This window comes from Canis lupus, chromosome 3, assembly GCF_003254725.2.
Source record: "Canis lupus dingo isolate Sandy chromosome 3, ASM325472v2, whole genome shotgun sequence".
NCBI classification, from domain to species: domain Eukaryota; kingdom Metazoa; phylum Chordata; class Mammalia; order Carnivora; family Canidae; genus Canis; species Canis lupus.
Window position 1 is genome coordinate 10,868,412 of NC_064245.1, and position 19,700 is coordinate 10,888,111.

General features: G+C 34.8%; 1 long non-coding RNA gene across 1 annotated transcript in view; it reads right to left on the reverse strand.

The window, feature by feature from the left end:
• LOC112653614 (uncharacterized) overlaps window positions 1–1,356 on the reverse strand; it is a 34,607-nt gene extending 33,251 nt beyond the window's left edge. Inside the window, exon 1 of the long non-coding RNA XR_003132303.3 lies at window positions 1,255–1,356. This is a non-coding gene — a long non-coding RNA (uncharacterized LOC112653614). The remainder of the gene's footprint in view (window positions 1–1,254) is intronic.
• Between the last annotated feature and the right edge of the window lie 18,344 nt (window positions 1,357–19,700).

Genomic DNA, 19,700 nt, shown 5'->3' on the forward strand with positions numbered 1-19,700 from the left:
TTAAAATCAGTTATCAAATATACTTGTTTATTGCAATATTTTGAGTACTATAAAGAGTTTGTAAAACCAAGGAAATTTACAAATAATTGTATTCTCTAGTTGCTTCTCTATGTTTATAGATTTTTTTTGTACAAACTCTCAGGAACATTTTTTTAGGTTGCATAATTAGCATAGAGTATGAAACTTTATGGTTATTGCCATATCTACCTAGATACAATCACTCTCCTATCAGGAGAAAAATCATAGTTACACAAAATTATTAGGAAGTCACCAGTTCTAAAAAGCAACTAGATAGCGTGTGGCCCAGCAAATGTGAGAGTGCTATTCCCCAGGAAGGTGTTAAGCCATCTACTTAGAGCAATGCTGAGTGACTAAGTAATAATTGCTACCAGTAGAAGAAAATAGCTTTGTTTTCTGCTAGTGAAATTAAGAAGTTGAAACTAAGCTACTGTATAAACTTGAAGAACCATCTTTTAATAAGTGGATTAACTGCATTAATGTTCTTTAGCTACATTAATCTCCCATATTTGAACCAAGTCAGTTTTAACAAATGAAAACATGACTCTGTCTGGGTTAACTTTCATCTCCAGGAAAAAAAAAAAAAAAATTAAATACTAAATGAAAGATAGTTACTCATTATGTAGCAGGGCTGAGAAGCAAATGCTTTTCTATAGAATTCCCAGTGAGTCTAATAATACTAACTAACTCAGTCTTGAGAATTTTTGGAACCTCAACTATCAGAGTAAAGAAGCCAAATGGTACTGATTCAAGCTTCTTAAGGATGAGTTTCTATAATCCAGGGCTTTACACAAATCAAACATTATGTATTTCTTTCTCTTTAAGGATAATCATTGATAGATCTGTGCACATGATTTAATATATGCTCTGAATTATATGATTTAAAATAAGAGAAAATATGCAAATATTTTACAGTTTTAAACTTAATAAATAAAATTCATTATTAAAAGAAATAGTCATCTTAGTTTTAGGAGAGACATTTGGTCAACTTCAATATTATAAAAATGATTCCCAGAACACAGGAAATAGAAATCTACTTCCTCAGTGTATTAAACATTTATATCCAATATAAATTTGCAAGAATCCACCCTTAAATATAAAACTTAGCAGCATTTTCTTTTAAGTCACGGTTAAGACAGGATTATTAAATATTATTTCTTTCAACACTGTAGATATCCTATCAAATTTCAAAGAAATAATGCAATGTATTAGAATTAAAAAAGAAAAAAGATTTACCTTTTTTGTAGTTATGCTTAATATTAAGTCCTGATAGAAAACTTAAGGGAATTTACACAAGGTGCCTGGATGGCTCAGTTGGTCACCCATGCAACTCTTGATTCCAGCTAATGTCATAATCTCAGCATTGTGAAATCAAGCCCCACGTTGGGCTCAGCACTGGCTGTGGGGCCTGCTTAAGATTCTCTTTCCCTCCCCCACTGGCTCCCAGCCCACACACTCTCTCACTCTCTCTAAAAAAAGAAAAATAAAACTTAAGGGAATTTACAAATTATTAAAACTCAAAGGCACTCTTATGTAAGTAAGATGATAGTTTCAAAATCAGATGCTGGCTGACTGTTGGTTAGAGGTCTCTCTTGGTTTCTTGCCACATGGGCTTCATCAGAATGATGATGCTAGAGAACCAGAGAGGGCAAGCAAAAACAAAACAAATGTCAGATTCTAAAAGGAAAATCAACACTTATTCTTTATTTTTAAAGTCTTCCTAATAAATTAGGAGATAAAGAAATGTAATTGACATGATGAAATAATCTTCAGAAACAACACCCAGCATCTTTTTTCTCTTGTGTCACAGTCTTTTATAACCTAATCTTCTATGTGACATCCAATCCCTTCTCTTATAACCCATTTTTTAGAAGAAACCCCTAAGTTCAGCCCTCAACAAGTGGGAAAGGATTTCAGAAAGTCATGAATATTAGGAAGCAGAAACCACTGAGGGTCATTTTAGAAGCAACTAGCTATACATATATAGAGAAAGAAGGCATTCCTTTAATTTTTCCTGCAGAATGGTAGTGGGCTTATAGCTAAATATTAAATCCTTTTCATTTTGTCAACTTTACTGACAGTAGCCACATATCCATATTATCCATATTTATCTAACTGTCCACAGTTTATATCTATTACCTCAGTATTCCATCTAGTTAAGGCCACCTTTCATTCCTAAAGGGTCTCAATTTAGACAGTAATTTAAGTGCCCACCCTAGTTCTTTAGACCTTAAGTAGTCCCTTACAGAAGTTAATTATTTTAGATCTTAAAAACACAGATGACCACATAATAGATGAACATATTCCAAAAACCACTAGGATCTCTACAAAAGGGCAAGGAATTTGCCAATGTAATCAACGCTCCCTCAGTGCAGACAGACGACTATAATACAAGGGCAGAATGACCTTTGGTTACCTTAACAACTGATCATTCAGCTACTAATGTCCATAGGTCCTTTAAGAATAAAAACTTGTTACACGGATAACCTACAGGAGGTTTAAATTGCCATAAGCAAGTTTCGTGAAATTTTCCCATAATATCTATACCTCAATCAATCATCTCACACAAGTAATGAACATCTACAAGTCATCAATATCTTCAATTCTCCTATGGTAGCACTAAGGAAAATAAATATTTGACATGATTTATGGCTTCAATATATTTATGGTATCTTTTGTGAACAAAGACTCACAAAAGTTAACCAATAATGACATGAATTAAATGATCCAGGAGCAATTGATTTTTAGAGACTAATTTAGGACCAAAAAAATTAAAAAGAAAATTAATAATTAGACTATTTAAAGATGGTTTTAAAAAGTGTTGCTTTATCTGACTCTGAGAGAATAGTTCACACTTGGGTCAGAATACAGGAAAAGGCTTCATATCAGGTGATGAGAGCCAAAAACCTGGATGATCAGCAAAATACAGTCATGTGATCACCTAGTCAGTAGGTGTGATGAGCCTGGACGAGCAGAGCAGCGCCCAAGTGTCAATGCTTTCAAATACTGTTTAAGGGAGTCACTAGATCAAAGTGGCAATCTTTAAGGTTAATCGGATATAACTATGTAGGATGAATTCTGTGGGCAAAGATCAGAGGCAGAGAAACTTGTCAACCACTTTAAGTATCTTTCAAAAAATAACAAGTGGTGACAGTGAAATCAGAAAACAGACACATGGTGAGTAACAGGAAAAGCACCTACAGACATGGAAACTAATTGATCTCGGGGTTAAAAGGAACTAAAGGCAATTTCATCATCAAAGCTGGATGACCAAAAGCTAACAGTGACCTGCTAAATAATTCAAGCGGTCAAACTGAGTCAGGTGCAAGGAAACAATTATGTAATCCAGCCCCCGCCCCCGTCTTTTTTTTTTTTTTTTTTTTTTTGGAGCCCTTTGCCTTCTCAGTTTGTTTACCTAGCTTTAATAGAGATGTGAACCTGATGCAAACTTTGCCATCACAGAAAGCACCTACTTTAGCATAAAGAAAAAAATAACAATTGTTCCACCTTTTGAGAAAAAACTGAGCACTAATGCTTCTAATTTCCACCACCATTCACAGTCGGGAAGATGACTGTAAGGACCTGTGCCAAAATGTAGACCACAGGCCCTATTTTAAGGGAACAGCTTATTTTCATGTTCAGCTGACTATTATGTGGAAGGAACTCATGCCAAACACATCATGATGCTCTGATCTTAAAGTAATGCTGAAATAGAAATTTTATGTTATCTGTCCCAGACTTGATCTTTTTTTCTCATCTACCCGAAAACCAGAAATTTCATTTATTTAGCTGCCATTTCTTTCTTGTCAAAAAATACTCATTATTCCTATTTTCTATTAGACTTGCTCAAAAATAGCAAAAGGAACCCCAGAGAGAGAAAGAGACTGGCAAAAAAGTTTAAGGTATGATGTGTATTTACAAATGCAGAGCAAAGTAACTGACTTCAGACTGCTAAATATACACCAAATTTGTGTACATCTAATTCAAAGGGAAATAATAATCTCCAGGTAAATAATTCTTTCCAAAGTATAATCTCTAGGGCTAGAACTAAAGAGTTTACATCAAGTAATTAAAGCTTCATAGGGAAGATGAACGGTTACTATGTAATTTACGTACACATAATTACCTATTTCCAAAACTAAGTTTTTCCTCTTAAAATAGTAACCAAAAGCAATATTTACAAGTGGCCCCAAAAAAGCCCTGGAAGAAAAATGAGTGCAAATATGACCCCTGCATGCAACATGCAGCACTATTAAAAAAAAAAAATAGTGATTTCATCACCTAATTATCATTTCCTTTTGTGATGAGAATGTTTAAGATCTAGTCCATCACCAACTTTGAAGTACATAACACAATAATGTTGGCTGCAATTCCAATCCTGCGCATTAGATCTCAAGAACTTACTCATCCTCTATCTGTAAGTTGATGCCCTTTTAACCACCATATCCCCAGCCCCTCCCCATCCTTCCAGCTCCTTAACCACCACTCTCTATTTCTCCTAGTTTTTGCTTTTTTAGATTCCACATGTCAATGATATCATACAGCACATTCATTCTCTAACTTATTTCACTTAACATAATTCTCTCAAGGTCCATCCATGGTGTTGCAAAAGGCAGGAATTCCTTCTTCCCCATGGCCAAGGATTATTCCATCATTATATATATATATATATATATATATATATATATATATATATATATATATATATTCACATACTTGATATACACACACACACACAATCATATATATGTATTTATCACATCTTTTATCTATTCATCTCCCTTGACAGACATTAGAGAAACAAACTATCCTGACTATTATGAATAATGCTGCAATAAATATATGAGTGCTCACATTTTTTTCAATACTGTTTTCATTTCCTTTGTATGTCTATCCAGAAGCAGGATTACTAAGTAGTACTGTGGTTCTGTTTTTTATTTTTTTAAGCAAACTCCATACTGCTTTCCATGGTGTCTGTACCAATTTACGATCCTACCAACAGTGTACAAAGGTTTCCCTTTCCTCCACATCCTTGTCAACTCTCATTTCTTATCTTTTTGGTAGTAACTGTTAAAAGATCCAAGTTGATACATTTTTGTGGTTTTGATTTGCATTTCCCTGATGATTACTAGTGTTCAGCACCTTTATGTACCTCTTGGCCATTTCCATGTCTTCTTTGAAAAATGTCCACTCAGTTCCTCTTCCCATTTTTAATATTATTTGTTGTATGAATTTTTTGTATAATTTGGGTATTACCTCCTTAACAATGAGTGAGCTCATTGACATACGAGCTTATGTGATATGAGGGATGTGTTACCTAACACTATGGTGGTAATCACATTGCAATATATTTATGTATCAAATCAACACACACCCATTTAACTGTGTTATATATTAAATATATTTCAAAAATAAATGAATTGAAATATGTAAATAAAACTATTGAATTAGTCCTACCAGAGAAAAGTATAGTGACCTAGGGTGATCTATATTTATTGATAGTTGAGTTAGAGATACTATTATCTAGTTATGTTTTATCTTTTATTTGCCTTACTGGATGAACCCTAAGAATTTTCTCAGTGTCTTTCTCTACACATATGTGGAAATGTTGGCCACTTATTTCTCTTTCTCAGCTTAAGTGAGCCAATAAGCTGATCGCAGTTTCAGATGGAGGTTTCCTACTGTCTTATTGCCAAAGAAGGAATTGGGCAAGTTAAATCATCAAAGACCTCTTTTCCGGATAATTATGAAAATAAATTTGTTCATTAGACTTATGATGTAGGATATAACTGGTATTTGATCAATCAAAGCAATATATCCTATTGACATCTATAGACATAGATTTAGACTTTGAACACATTAATATGTAACACAATTCTTATCTTTCAGGAGCTCCCAGTCTGACAGGAGAAAATGAGATATACAAAGAATAAAACAAATAATTTTGTATTAAACCATTCACCGGAACAATATTGGAGTTGCTAATAAAGTCGTTAATAAATGTTAGAGAACGTGTTACCGGAGTATCCAGGATGAGCCATGGATATTAGCATCTGAGGCTTGCAAATAAATGATCAGTTCTTACTACCTTCATTAACTTGTATAAATTACTGAAACATTCACTCTTTTCATGTGTAAGTTAAATACGGAACACATGCACACAGTATCACGCATTGTGTAAATGGCTTATTTGTGAAAACACCTATCCCAGATTCGGGGCACACTGTAAGAGCTAAATAAAATTTTAGAAAAAAGAGGGAGAAAATCAGACCAAAACAGTTTTTCAAGAAGACATAGACTCCCACTTCTACAACTGGTTATTTACAAGTCATAGGTCAAGGTTAAACTATAAAAGTATCAGAAAAACTGTCAAGATATAGAATGTCTCTTGATGAAGTGAACAGAATCTCCCAGTGAGAACACGCATATCACGGTACTGGGTTCGAAGCAGTCATCCTCATATGAACACAGTTTTGTGAGCTAAGAGGTGCAGACTTCTCAGCTTTCCCACAAGAGCTTTTATCAAAGACATATTTCACCCACAAAGATCACTGCCAGGACTCCATTTATACCATTTCAAACTGACCATAAATCCACAAATAAGTTCTGGGAAGAATTTACTTATGTTTAATAAATATGCTTTGTTTTAAGCCAGTGCAAGTAGTAGTTCTCTAATCTACTTTAATATAAATTTAAATAATTACTCAGATATTCTTTTCTGAGGTCTATGATCTTAGATGTATGGAGTTCTATATATCATTTGATATATTATCAAATAATTTGATAATTTATTATCCTAATTTGATTATTATCCTAATTCTTGGATAGTTAGAATTGATTCACCAGTGATCATTATATTTTAATAACTTGATCTTTTAAGATATGTGATCTGCTCCTTTACTGCTTTACCTCAAGTACCTTAAAGGATTCCCAACACAAAGATGTTAATAAATACATGTGCAGAAAATGGACCAAAGAATATTACCTTTCAGGGCTAACACATGCCAAGAACCCCTTCTCTTTTCCCTACTTAATATTTTGTCTTGTCTTCTGAAATTTTGTCTCTTCTGTGTAACATTTTCGATGTGCAATAAAGGATAGGATTTCCTCCTGTGTCCAAGACTTTTTAGCTTGTATACAATAGAAATATTGTGTATTGTTTATGAAAATATTCAATATTCTCCATTTTCCTTATTTTTATCAATTTACTTAACATAAGAAAATGCCCCCCAACCAGCAGTTACTAACTGTAAAATATCTTATGTGAACAAAAGGCTGTCTCCCAAACCATATATTCTCTGCTCCCAAAACCATGTCAAAAATCAAGCATGTAGTTTTCTAACAGATTTTCTAATATGAAAGTTTCTAAATAGTAAACTAAGTATTTTCATCCTTCTCTAATATCTTACAAGAAATAACCAGAACCTCACACTTTTACAAATTAGCTGTAGATTTTTATTTAGATGAAGGACAAATATTTGATTGAGGCTAAAAATTTCTCAACATTGGATCCTACTAATGATGTATCTGTGCCCTAGTTTTATCGGCTTATAAAACTTAGGCTTATGTTCCTAAATACTTACTTAACATATGTATCTAAAATAAAAACCTAGCACAGGAGGTAAGTTAACACGTAAGACATGGTATGTTGGATGTATGAAGTATAAATAGTAATTTTTGATGAGTAACCACCAAGTGCTTGAGTTTTCTTTATTGTTTGGTCTTTTTTTTTTCTTTTCTGGAAGAATTTGCAATGGTACAAATGCCTTTACAATAATCATTTACACAAAATTTCAGTAACATGTTTAACTATTTCTTTGAACTAGAATAGACACTAATTCTGCCTACTAAACTATTTTCATTACACTCTACCAACTTTTTTTATACCGTGTCACAACATGAGACCGGAAATAAAATCTCAATACTATTTTTACAGAAATTAAGTAATTTTGGAGATGCTATGAAAATCTCTTCTTATCATAGAACCTTACTGAGTTCTAACAGTTAAAATGATTTGTTGTATTGAAAAACAATATTCTTCCTTTAATAAAGGCTTACAATTTTTAAAATATTCTCTTATTTCTAGAGCTTAATATCCAGTATCTATTTGTGACCATGGCCAGGAACTTTTATAAACAGTATCACCTGTTAAAGTATTTTTTTTTCCTAAATGAAAAGAAAGTTGTATCATTGGTATCCTGCTAATTTTGGATTTGTGATAACATGAAACGAGGAGTACCTAGACCAGACGATAAGTATTTGCAAAAAAAAAAAAAAAAAAAAATACTGCAAACCACATGTGACCTAGTTAATAAAATAGTGTATTACCACAAGTAATACCACAAGTTCTCTATCATTCTTAACTATATAATTAATCTGTGTAGCTCTGTGGTTTTTGGTGTTGTTGGTTGCTAAAGGCCCAACAGTCAACAAAGCAGACCAAAGGCCTTGCCCTCAGTACATTATTATGTTATCATACATCCTAGTCATAGTAGTGAAAGCAGTAACAAGCACCTGTTATCTCTTTAAGATGGGATAGTTGCAGAAGGAGCAGCTATGTTTAAGTTTTGCCTTCCCTCCTAAAAGAAAATCTCAAACATATTCACTTTTGACTGCCTATTTTGTGCTAGGGTTTAATAGGCCTTATTGAAATGCTACAGCCATCCTACAGGGCAGTCACTACTCTCCTCAGTTTACATGCCTTAACTAAAGCTCACCAAGTATGTACACTTTGTCTTCACTTTTTTAGCTATTAAGTAGTAGAGCCAAATTCCCATGTTCCACTTGTATTTTTATTTATAGACTTAGTTACATCTTTAGATTCCCATACGGATTAATTTCTAAAAGAACTTCCAGTATAGGTTTCTGGAATATTTCTGTTGATTATTTATTCTTCTTTTCAGATAACAATTTATTGAATGAACCTGAAATCAATTTCTATACTGGGCTCTAGAAAAAAAATCAATAATGCATAGTTTTGCTTTGCAGAGCATGGAATCTAGCACAAAGAGAGGAGTGGTGTGCATGCATGCCTATCTGTGTGTGTAAAAAGTTACAGAGCTAAGATGTAATTATTGGCAGGGAAGGGGCTAGTCAAAGAGGGAATAAACATCAATTCTTACTATGAGGTCTGACTTGAGAGAGGAAATATTTGTCTGAGTCTCAAAAATATGAGTTGATAGAGAAAATGAAAGAAATGGCAAGATCAAGGACATGAGAGAATTATGGAACACGGTACATTAGGAAACTGCAGTAACTTTGTAGATTTTGTATATGGGCTGTGGGTGGTTTCAAAAGATAAGTGGAGATGAGGCCCTGAAAGGTGCTTGTCACCCTGTTCAGTAATTGGGCCTCCCTATAGTCGTCTTTGAAGTGTCATAAGCAAAGGAGTAGCTCGGTAAGATTTGAGTTTTAGATGATCATTTTGTGGCAATGTGAAGAATGGATATGTGGATTCTTAAAGGCAGAAAAATCAGTTAGCAAAATATTTCAGTGGTCAAGGCGCAAGTGAAGAGAGCCCAATTTAAGCCCCTACCAGGGGAGTTAACGTGAAGAGGATGGACAGGAGGCAGCGATGAGGTGCAATTGTCAGCGCTAGTCACCAAGCACATTTTAGGATGGGGGCAAAAGGTAGCATGAGGATGACTCCAGGCTTTTAGTTTAGACTGGGATACTTTAGCAGTATTTTATGTATATAGGAAACATAAGAAAACAGTCAGGTGTAAAGGGAAAAGTTATAGTTTAGGATAGAGTGATCTCAGGAATTCCATCAGACATCCAATGGTGATGTCTAGAAGGCAGCAGGAATGTGAGTCGAAACCTCAGAAGAAAGATCTAGTACTCTAAATACTTGTCCAGACTGCACTTATCTGTTGAAAAGTGTGGCTATGGTTTTGTTTTGTTTTGAGGTTTTTTTTTTTTTTTGTAATCTTAGGCCCACTGACTGCTTGTTTAAAAAATAAGCTGTTCAATTTTCCAGGAATTTGATAAGCTCCCCTTCCTCTCAGTGGTGCAAGGATTGGTCTAGCTGATTTGTTGATTATGTGCTCCGTAACCAATCCTAGAGTACAATTAGAATTTACCTCAGCTCTGCCATTAATTTTCAACATGACCTTAGGCCGCTTATTTAACCTTCCTCTGTTTTAGTGTCCCCAGCTGCAGAATGCAAATACTGTCATATAAGCTTACACACCATGCTAAGAGAAGGAAAACTAATACAAACTTTACTAAAGTGCTTAGCAAATACAAAATCTTATATAAATGCTAATCCAAATATATTCCCATTTTCTCACTGTTGCTGGTAATAGCTTAGAAAAGGAAGAGGTGATGGACACAAAATGCTACCCCCCTCCCAATTGGTTGCATAGCCAAAGGAAAAAAAAAGGAGGGGGATAAAATACACACACACCACATTCCAATACATCATCTATATGTTACTTGGTACTTTTGACCTATGGCAAAATAACTCCTATGAATTTCTATGAGCTAACATGATTGGATTGTGAAATCATCAGCCCCCATCCTAAAGAAAATGGCAGTCCTGCCTTGGATACTCTGGCTCTCACCGTGTATGAGAACCAGGCTCATCTCATCTTTGCAGATGCTCCGAAAGGTAGAAATCAGGTTGTTTCTGGGAAGATAGGAAGTCAATCCATCTCGAGAATATTTCATGTGCACAGACCTGAATAACTCTGTCCTCAAGGGTTAATGGGTGATGAACTGTCTTAAAAAGCAACCTCCCTAGATGTTTTTCTTGCCATATGTTTCTCCATTCTACATTGTTCTCCCTTGCTGCCTCCTCCCTGACTCTCCCTGGTGGAGATCAGGGATATGGAGATGTAGCACAGCCACAGATCCACAGTAAAGCAGAAGTGAATTCTGGGAGAGGCTCTCAATGTCAAAAGAGCTGCTTCTAGATAGAGCTACCATGGATCATGGCATTCTCAGAAGACTGCCATGACTTCCTCTTCCAGAAATCTTTGATACATTCAGCTGTACCCCAAACTTACTTCTAAGTCATTTCATTTTAAATCTCTTTACTAATTATCTTTATTTCAGGCACAATGCTGGGTCTTGAACTTACAAAGAGGATTAGGAGTTTTAAAAAGGAGTTCATAAAAGAATGTTCATTATAATAAGAGTAACAAAATTTATTGAGGATTTACAAATTACCACAAACTTGGTGACCTACAACAACAGAAATGTATTCTCCTACAGTTCTAGAGGCCGGAAGTCAGAAATCCAAGTATTAGCAGGAATGGTTTCTCTTGAAGGCTGTAAGGAAGATTCAGTTTTATGTCTTCCTATTTGCTTCCTATTTGCACTGATCAACATTCCTTGGCTTGTTGGTACATCACTCCAGAGTCTGTCCACTTTCACTGTCTCTCCTCCTGTCTCTATGTCTCTCTCTCTTTTTTCCCCCTCATAGAAGAAACTCTCATTGGATTTAGGACCCATCCTAAGCCAGTAAAATTTCACTTCAATTCTTTCCTTATTTATTCCTGGAAACACTATCTCTAAATAACGTCACACTGGGAGTTTCTGGATAGATACAAATTTGAGGGATTCTAACCAAATCACAATAGGATATAAGATCATTATCACTCAGGAAATTGAAGCTTATCAAGAAATAATTCTCTAGTTTTTGCTGCATAACAAAATATTAAAACTAAGTGGCTTAAAACAGAAAACACAGTTTATTTCTCACATACTTTGATCATCTGGCTGATTTCTTTGCTACTCCCTTTACCATGCTTCCATACAAACCAATTTGATGAATTTTTTTTCAGAAAAGGAAAAAAAAAATAAACTGCTCACTTACTTCAACCAATATGTCATTATACCCTATTGTTTCAAAAGGTTGAAAAGAATTTTTAGCTCTTGTTCCCACTCAAAATCCTTTTTCAGAGGAATACAGAAGAATGGCATTATCCCTGACACTCAGATCGGATATTCTTTTGGAATGGACCACTTTTCATAGAGATTACATAATAAGGAAAATAACCCACCATAAACGTTAGTTCCCATGTATCTTTTACAGCCAAATTCTGCTCAGAAGTATACTACTTTTGCTCTAGATCTCTTCCAATGCCCCAAAACAAATAAAATAGTATTTGTTATGCTAGCCATTTTTAACAGTTTTATTTTGAGGAGATTTTTACTCAGGTTATATATCTAAGTAAGTTTTCACTAGTGAGATTCTATTCTGCAGAACACCAGATGGCCACAACACAGAAATGACACCTGCAGAAAGAATTAAATAAAGAAGGAATATTCACTAAGCTGTGCCTTCTTGTGGCTGCCAGCTGTGTGCATAGTAACACGAGAAACAAGTATAATCTACAATACTGGTTTCCTTAAAGAGACCATGGGAAGTTGTTAGCACAGTGCTCTGAGACTCATCAAATATTAAACCAGAAAGAATATAGTGGAAAACCTTGTTTGGTCTTCACTCGAGGCATTGGCAGTGCTAGGGAATTAGAGTAGAACTCTGCTATCTGTGGGCTTGTTTGAAGTACAAGTGCTGCCATTGACCTATAATGATTGAACATTCCCCTTGGGAATACAGAGTGTACAGACACATATGGGGTGAATTTGTACAGAAAAATAAAGGAACAAATAAAATATGGAGCTTGCTACTTGAGCACTTTAAAGGTCAAGTGCTAGGACTCTAGGTGGCCTTATTAAATGAACAGATTCAAGGGGGTAATAAATGTTTCCTTGGCTCATGGCTCTATGCTGTAGATCATCAGGTTTCATGTAGGTCTCTCACTGATATGATTATTTGTGGGTTATTTATTTTATATACGTCATATTAAATTCCACTGTCATATTTCTCAGAGAGTTATGTGTGATGGTTTGTCATCATTTGTCATCATGTAAACTTACTAACAGAGCCAACTATCATCTGAATTGCTTTTTACCTAATTTCACACATCTCACAGGACAAAGTATAGGCCTGTAGTCTCATTTTTATTAAGTCCTAAAGGAGACTATCTCAACCTTTTAAAAACTTAACAAAAATGGAGTTCAGTGCATTTAGTTATGGAAACATCTTTTTTTAAAATCAGACTAAGGTGATGGTTGTAAAAACCATTGAACTATATGCTTTAAATTAGTTAGCTTTATGGTAAGAGGATTATATCTCAATAAAGCTGTTTTAAAAAAATTGATCCATCCAAATTTTACTACAGCACCATCAGTTCTCTATTTGGAGCTTCCCACTTCTTTCTCTTCTTCTCACATGTTCTATTATATTCCCTGAGGGCCCATTCAAACTTACCTCAGTACCCCAGACTCTACCAAGGTCTTTTACAATCATATATCTACAAAATTATTTTTCTTTTATTGTTTTCTAGGTATTTAATATATGTGTGCTTCAAGGGGTGCCTGGGTGCCTCAGTCTGTTAAGCATCTGATTCTTGATCTCACCTCAGGTCTTGATTTCAGGATCATGGGTTTCAGTCCCACATTAAATATGTATATAATACGTGTGTGTATGCACTTTAGGAAGGGTCTTCTCTAAGCCCCCCAAAATAGAAAATGTGGGGCTAGAATGCTACTGAAGGACAAAAGGATTAAGAACCCTTATTCCACAGGAAAGAATGGAATTCTTACATTCACATATATCCTAGACATGTGCCCGTTCTGTTTCCTACTCCTCTTTTTTTAATCACTTTACTATTATGTCTCCCGGCACTCAAGTGTATTTCTCTCAGTTTAACACATTCAGGTCTATTTCTCTACAAAAAAAAAAAAAGGGTAGAAGTCAACTAAAAAATGACTAAGATTTAAACACAGTAACCTTCCTTATGAGGTTTTCACTATTATTTTTGTAGACGGACACTTCTACAATAGGCACTTTCTCAATTGTAAATTTTACTGAGAAAAAATAAGTGCAAAAGTGAGACATAGACCATCATTCCATCACTTGTCTCTATTTACCAAATATTATTATCTATTAACAGCTTTCAAATTTCTTAAACTTGTCATCTCTCTCCTCAGAGTTGCTTCACCCATAAAGACTTTTAGCTGGTGAAGCTCCTTCCTTCAGACTCATTTAATGCTTATGGCATGGGTAGAAAGAAATGGTCTTTTCTAAATAGGAGTTAAAGGTCCATTGGCCCTTTTCCTTTAGTATAGATATTTTCACGAATATATTTTAAAAATAAGAATGTAAGTAATTTGTGTCTATATAGAAAAATATGAAAATGCAAATAAGCAATAATAAAAGTAAATAAAAATTACTGACCATACATATTCTTACTATACATGAAAAATAACCATTATCTTTTTGTACATAGTATCTTTTTATGTGTAGGTGCATACACACACACACACATATGCACAAATATACACCTTTCTTCACATCTTAATTGTTCCACTGCATATTACTTCTTACATCCATTCAGTAAATGTGCCTTTAGTAACTATCATCTTTTAAGCCCCATGCTGGGCTCTTGAAATAAATAAGAATGATATGGTTGGCCTTGATATCCCTTTCTAGTGGAGGATGCAACCAAATAACATCAAAATAGAAAAACTAACAATGAATTTTTTTAAATGTTATAAACAAAGTATCAAAGGACCGAGGTAGAGAATTACATGCAGGGGTGCTACTCTATATAGTTTGGTAATCCTCATGAAAGAGTATTTTAACTGAGACTCAAGAATGAGAAGAAGACTGATATATGGAGCATTCCCAGACAGAGGGACTGGCAATTGCAAAGCTCTTGTGATTTGTCAACGTGGCTAAAGTATCCAGTTATTCAATCAAACACTAATCTAGATGTTGTTATGAAGGTATTTTATTGACATGGTTAACATTCATAATCAGTCGACTTGAAGTAAAGGATATTACCCTATATAATCTTGACAGACTTGATTGAATCATTCAAAGTTCTTAAGAACAGAAGTGAAGTTTTCTAAAAGAAAAAATTCTACCTCTAGGCTGCAGCTCCAGCTGCCTGAGCGTGCCTGCCTTTCTGACTACTTGCTTCACACATTTCGTTCTTGTTTGGTATTGGAGCTATGGTTCAAATCTAGCCATTGGAGGTATGGGCACAGGGCTGAAGAAGTACGGCGCAATTCCAATGAGCAAGAGGGAGAGTGGCACAAGATGAATTAAAAGGTAGCCAGAATCCAAATCATGCAAGATCTAGTATGCCATAGAAAAATGATTGAATGCTATTAGATGAGTAAACAAAAGCACTGCCTTACTTTCAAAGGTGAGGGACATTATCCAATGTAAGCTTAAGGATGTGAAGGAGAGAATACAGTAGCAAGGGACAAGCATACTAAGAGGGAGACCAGTTAGAAGGCTGTTTGTTGCACCAGTCTGGGAGAAAGATCACGGCACCTAGGTTGGCAACAGTGGATATGCAAAGAATTGGAGATGGATTTATTCCTGAGGTAAAGTTGATGGAACTTAGATATAGTGGGCAAGGGAAAGACAGCCTTGAAGATCGTCCCTACATAACTTGTTTAAAGTACTAGCTAGCCAGATTGTAGTACTGTTTTCTGAGATAGGAAATATGTTCAGTTTTTGATATACTAAATTTGAGAGGTCTCTCAGGTATCCAAGTCGAGATATCCAAGTCTGGAGTTCAGAGATTTGGATTGGAGATTCATATTTGGAATTTGGAATTCATGGCCATAAGATCATATCTAAATCTGTGTAAGTGAAGAGATCACTGAAAAAGCAAGCCCAGAAAGGAGAGGAAAATGAGGCAATGTTTGAACCATGAGGTGCTCCATAACTTTGAGATCAAGAAGAGAGAGAAGACTCAAAAAATGTACGTAGGAGGAGTTGCTAGTGATGGAAAGGAAACCAGGAGATTGAAATACTGTGTGGGCAAAATGAGAATATTTCAAGAAAAAAGAAAGCCAGTTGTATCAAATGTTATTGAAAATTTAAATGCAATAAAGATAGTAAACCATCCACGTGCAAGGCAAAACACAGCAGCCAAAAGAACAATGATGACCTTTCCAAGAGTGAAACAGTGGGTCTTAAGAGCAGAACCCAAATTGTATGTGAAAAGGACATTACAAAGTGAGCACAAAATATCAGCCATGTTTTTGTGGATTGGTTGTAAGGAGAGCAGAGGCCGGGGCAGGGGCAGTGGGTGGTGTGTGTGGGGGGGGGGGGTTGGCATGAAAAGGGAGATTTTTCTTTTTAATGTATACATAATGGTAAATATAATAGGACATTCTAAAGTCGGAATAACACAGTAGCAAGAAGACATAAGAAATAAAGCACTGATGCTTCAGAGCACAGAACAGACTTGGAGAAATTAACCTTTGATAGAAAGAAAGGACACACCCCCACTCTAATAGGAAGTAGAAAACACGCATGGAAATGTAGGTTATTAGTAGAAAAAAATTAGAGATTTTACATGTGATAACCTTTGTTAAGGATAAATCAAAATAATGATCTCAAATATACTGAGGGGCCAAAACACATTTGAGGCAAAAGCATGGGAAATGCTGAATCTAAGATTGTGGGCAAGACTACTAGAGAAATAGGTTAGTGTGATATTGAGTGTCCCTCTGGCTTTTGTGATCTGAAATTTCTAGTTGTTAGCACAGAGCTGCAGTAATAGACTAAAAAGTCTTCAAATTCCTCCAAATCACTACACAAAAATAGGAAAGCAATTAGGATGGAAAAGCAAAGCACATTAACATAGAAAACAGCTACAGTAAAACTAGTTCAAAGAAATATTTTTCAAACCTCCAGCTGAGTGAACACAAACCACTGATGATGTGAGTTTGTGGCAAGAGCACCTGCATCAGAGAAAGCAGAAGAGATGTGAAGCCAAGCGTCTGGTAGAACAAGGATTTTGTGAGCTGTCTATTTAGAGAAACATCAAGTATGAAAGAGAATTTGCCAGAAGAAATGGAAGACATAGAAGATGAGAGGGAGTGGGAGGCTGGCTAGCTATTGAGGCACATGAATTCACCACATACTCATTTCCCACGTCTATGAATTCAGGCCCACATTTACAATGATTCCATACAACTCAGGGATGGATATATGGTGAATTCCTTAATCCTTTATCATTGGATAAATGGTTCTTATGGTGGGAATGGGGCGGGATGAGGGGAGAGCCACAAAAGTGACAAAATAGCTACATGAAACTATCATGTGCCGTTTTCTTGACAAATTCATTTGCTTTCTTAGAATAAATTCTTAAAGTGAAATTTTTAGGTTTAATACACACAGGTATGTAAGGGTTTTGATATTTATTTCTAAATGGTCCAAAACACCCCCATTATCAGGATCTTAAAATAGCAAATATCAATCACACTAGTCGGGTTTATTCATTCTTTATTGTCTATTACTTAATTTCTATTATTTTTCCATTTTAATAGTCACTTTCTCTGAAAATTGAGTTCATCTTTAGAGGTTTCAAAAGAATTACCTGGCAACAGTTGGCCTATTTGCTTATGTCCTTGTGATTTTTTTATCTAATTTGGGATATTGAATCTGTTAATATTGAGCAGCTATGCCTTCTTTTTTAATTGGACTGCCAGACAGTGATTTATCAGTTTCAGTTTTCTTTTTCTCTGAAACTGTTTTTCTATTTATTTATAGATTCTAGAGTTATAGTTTCTACTTCATTAATTTCTGTTTTCTCTGTTTTAATCCCCGATTCCTATTAGGCTTTTTTTGTTTTAATATAATGAGTTTCCCAATCATTGTAAGTTTTTTGTAATTGTAGTTTTGCTTCTCTCTTTGACAAACTAATAAAGAACCATTGTTTTATTATTTCTTTACTAGTAATTTCTAGTTCCATATATTTTCAATGAGATTTTAATTTTGTGGCTATTTTTATTATTCTCATGTACTTCAGCATATAACCAATTTTTATAAATATGTTATAGACAGTATAGAAACTATTTTGAGGGTAAACACTTAAAATAAATCTAATAAAAATACATAATCACATTATTTAATTCCTTTATTTCTGTATTTTATTTCTGATCATTTAATGAAGACATAGACAAATACAGAGAAAGAAATACACCAAGAACTAACATTTGGGTAAACTTACTGAGGGATTCCTGGGAACTCTTTCTATTATATGTGTAACTTTTAAGTCTATCTAAAATTAGAAACAAATTTTTTTTAAAGAAAATAATGTTAAGGTGATCATAAATCAAAAAAGTATTCAATTGTCTGAATACGAGGTCAAATGTAAATACATCTTTGAACCAAGAGATGATTTCAGATACCTATTGTTCCTTTGCATAACAACTAAGCACACATTCAGATGTTTTTACCAAGAGAAATGGAGAAATTTTTACAGATATTAAAAAAAAAGAGAAAAAAACTCTTTAACCTAATATTGAAATTTGAACAAATTAAGGTTAAAGAAACATCAAAGAATTTTCAGAAAAAGAGAATTTTAGGAGAGAAATGGCTTCTCTTGATGAAGCAAGAAGCCAAGAATCACTGACAAATTCACTGTGAAAAATGCTCCATGTCACCATTGGTCATTCCGAGGCTTCATGCGCAGTAAGTCATAACCAGACTACTTTGACACATACAATATTAAGCTCAGTGCAGTTCAAAGGGCCAATAACAAAAGAAGATTGTCCATTATTATTACAGGGTAATTTTCTAGGTTAATTTTTTTTCTCCAGTCTTGAGCTTTGGTCAACACATTTTTCAAGAGCCCCAACTAATCTAATCCATGGGGAAAAAAATCCTCAGTAAGGAGCATGTTTTGTCAGTAATTTTTAAAATACTAGTGGTTGTATCTATCTAATAATTGCATACAAATGTATATATTCCCTTTGCTAATTTTTATCTGTCCATTTTGCTACTCCTCTATTATGGAGTTTTCAGAAACAGCAATTGATTACATTAGTCAACAGATACGGCCTACGACTTCTTGATGTATGACTATCATCTGAGATACAAATAGGTATTCATCATACATCAACTGAATGATGCAAATATGAATTTTCAGGCCAAAAAATGCAAGTGTTGAGAAATGTAACATAGATCAATTTTCATCATTTAAGCCCCATTTGCACTGAATCAAACTCTCTATTAGTAAAAATACAGTTGTCTCTTTTTTCACTAGCATGCTAGTAAATTTTTTACCAGCTGTCTCTGGAGGAGGGGGAAGTACAAAGCAAGCTCTGATTTGTAGCAGTCCCCAGTTTTTATGGCATAAAGACTCTTACCCTGCCACTTACAAGCGTCTAACTTGACATTCATTTCACGAAGAGATGCAAAGAGTTGCCACAGTCCAAACCAAAGTAGCTCCAACACACAGGACTGTTTCCTTCCTAAGAGCTGTGTCAAAGTATCTGTTACCAAAACTTCTGGGCAAAAGTGCAGCTACTCATGCCTATTCATACTGACATAAATGTCATTCTGTTAATCCACAGAGGATCATACTCTGTTTTCACCTGTTTTCTAACTCAAGATAACTCCAAGACTGTTTTTTAGCTAGCAGGCAACCATTTGGACCCACAGAGAATTTGCATTTACGTCTATAACTCATGGGGGTAAAAAAAGGAGGCTCTAGGCACCTGTTGCAGACCCATTCACCTAGACACATCTTGCAGCCACTTCTAGTCTGCTTGCCCCATGACACACTGCACTACAAGAAAATCTGAGGATCAGCCATGACTTCAGATTCCATATGGGAATGAGACACAGGCCTCTG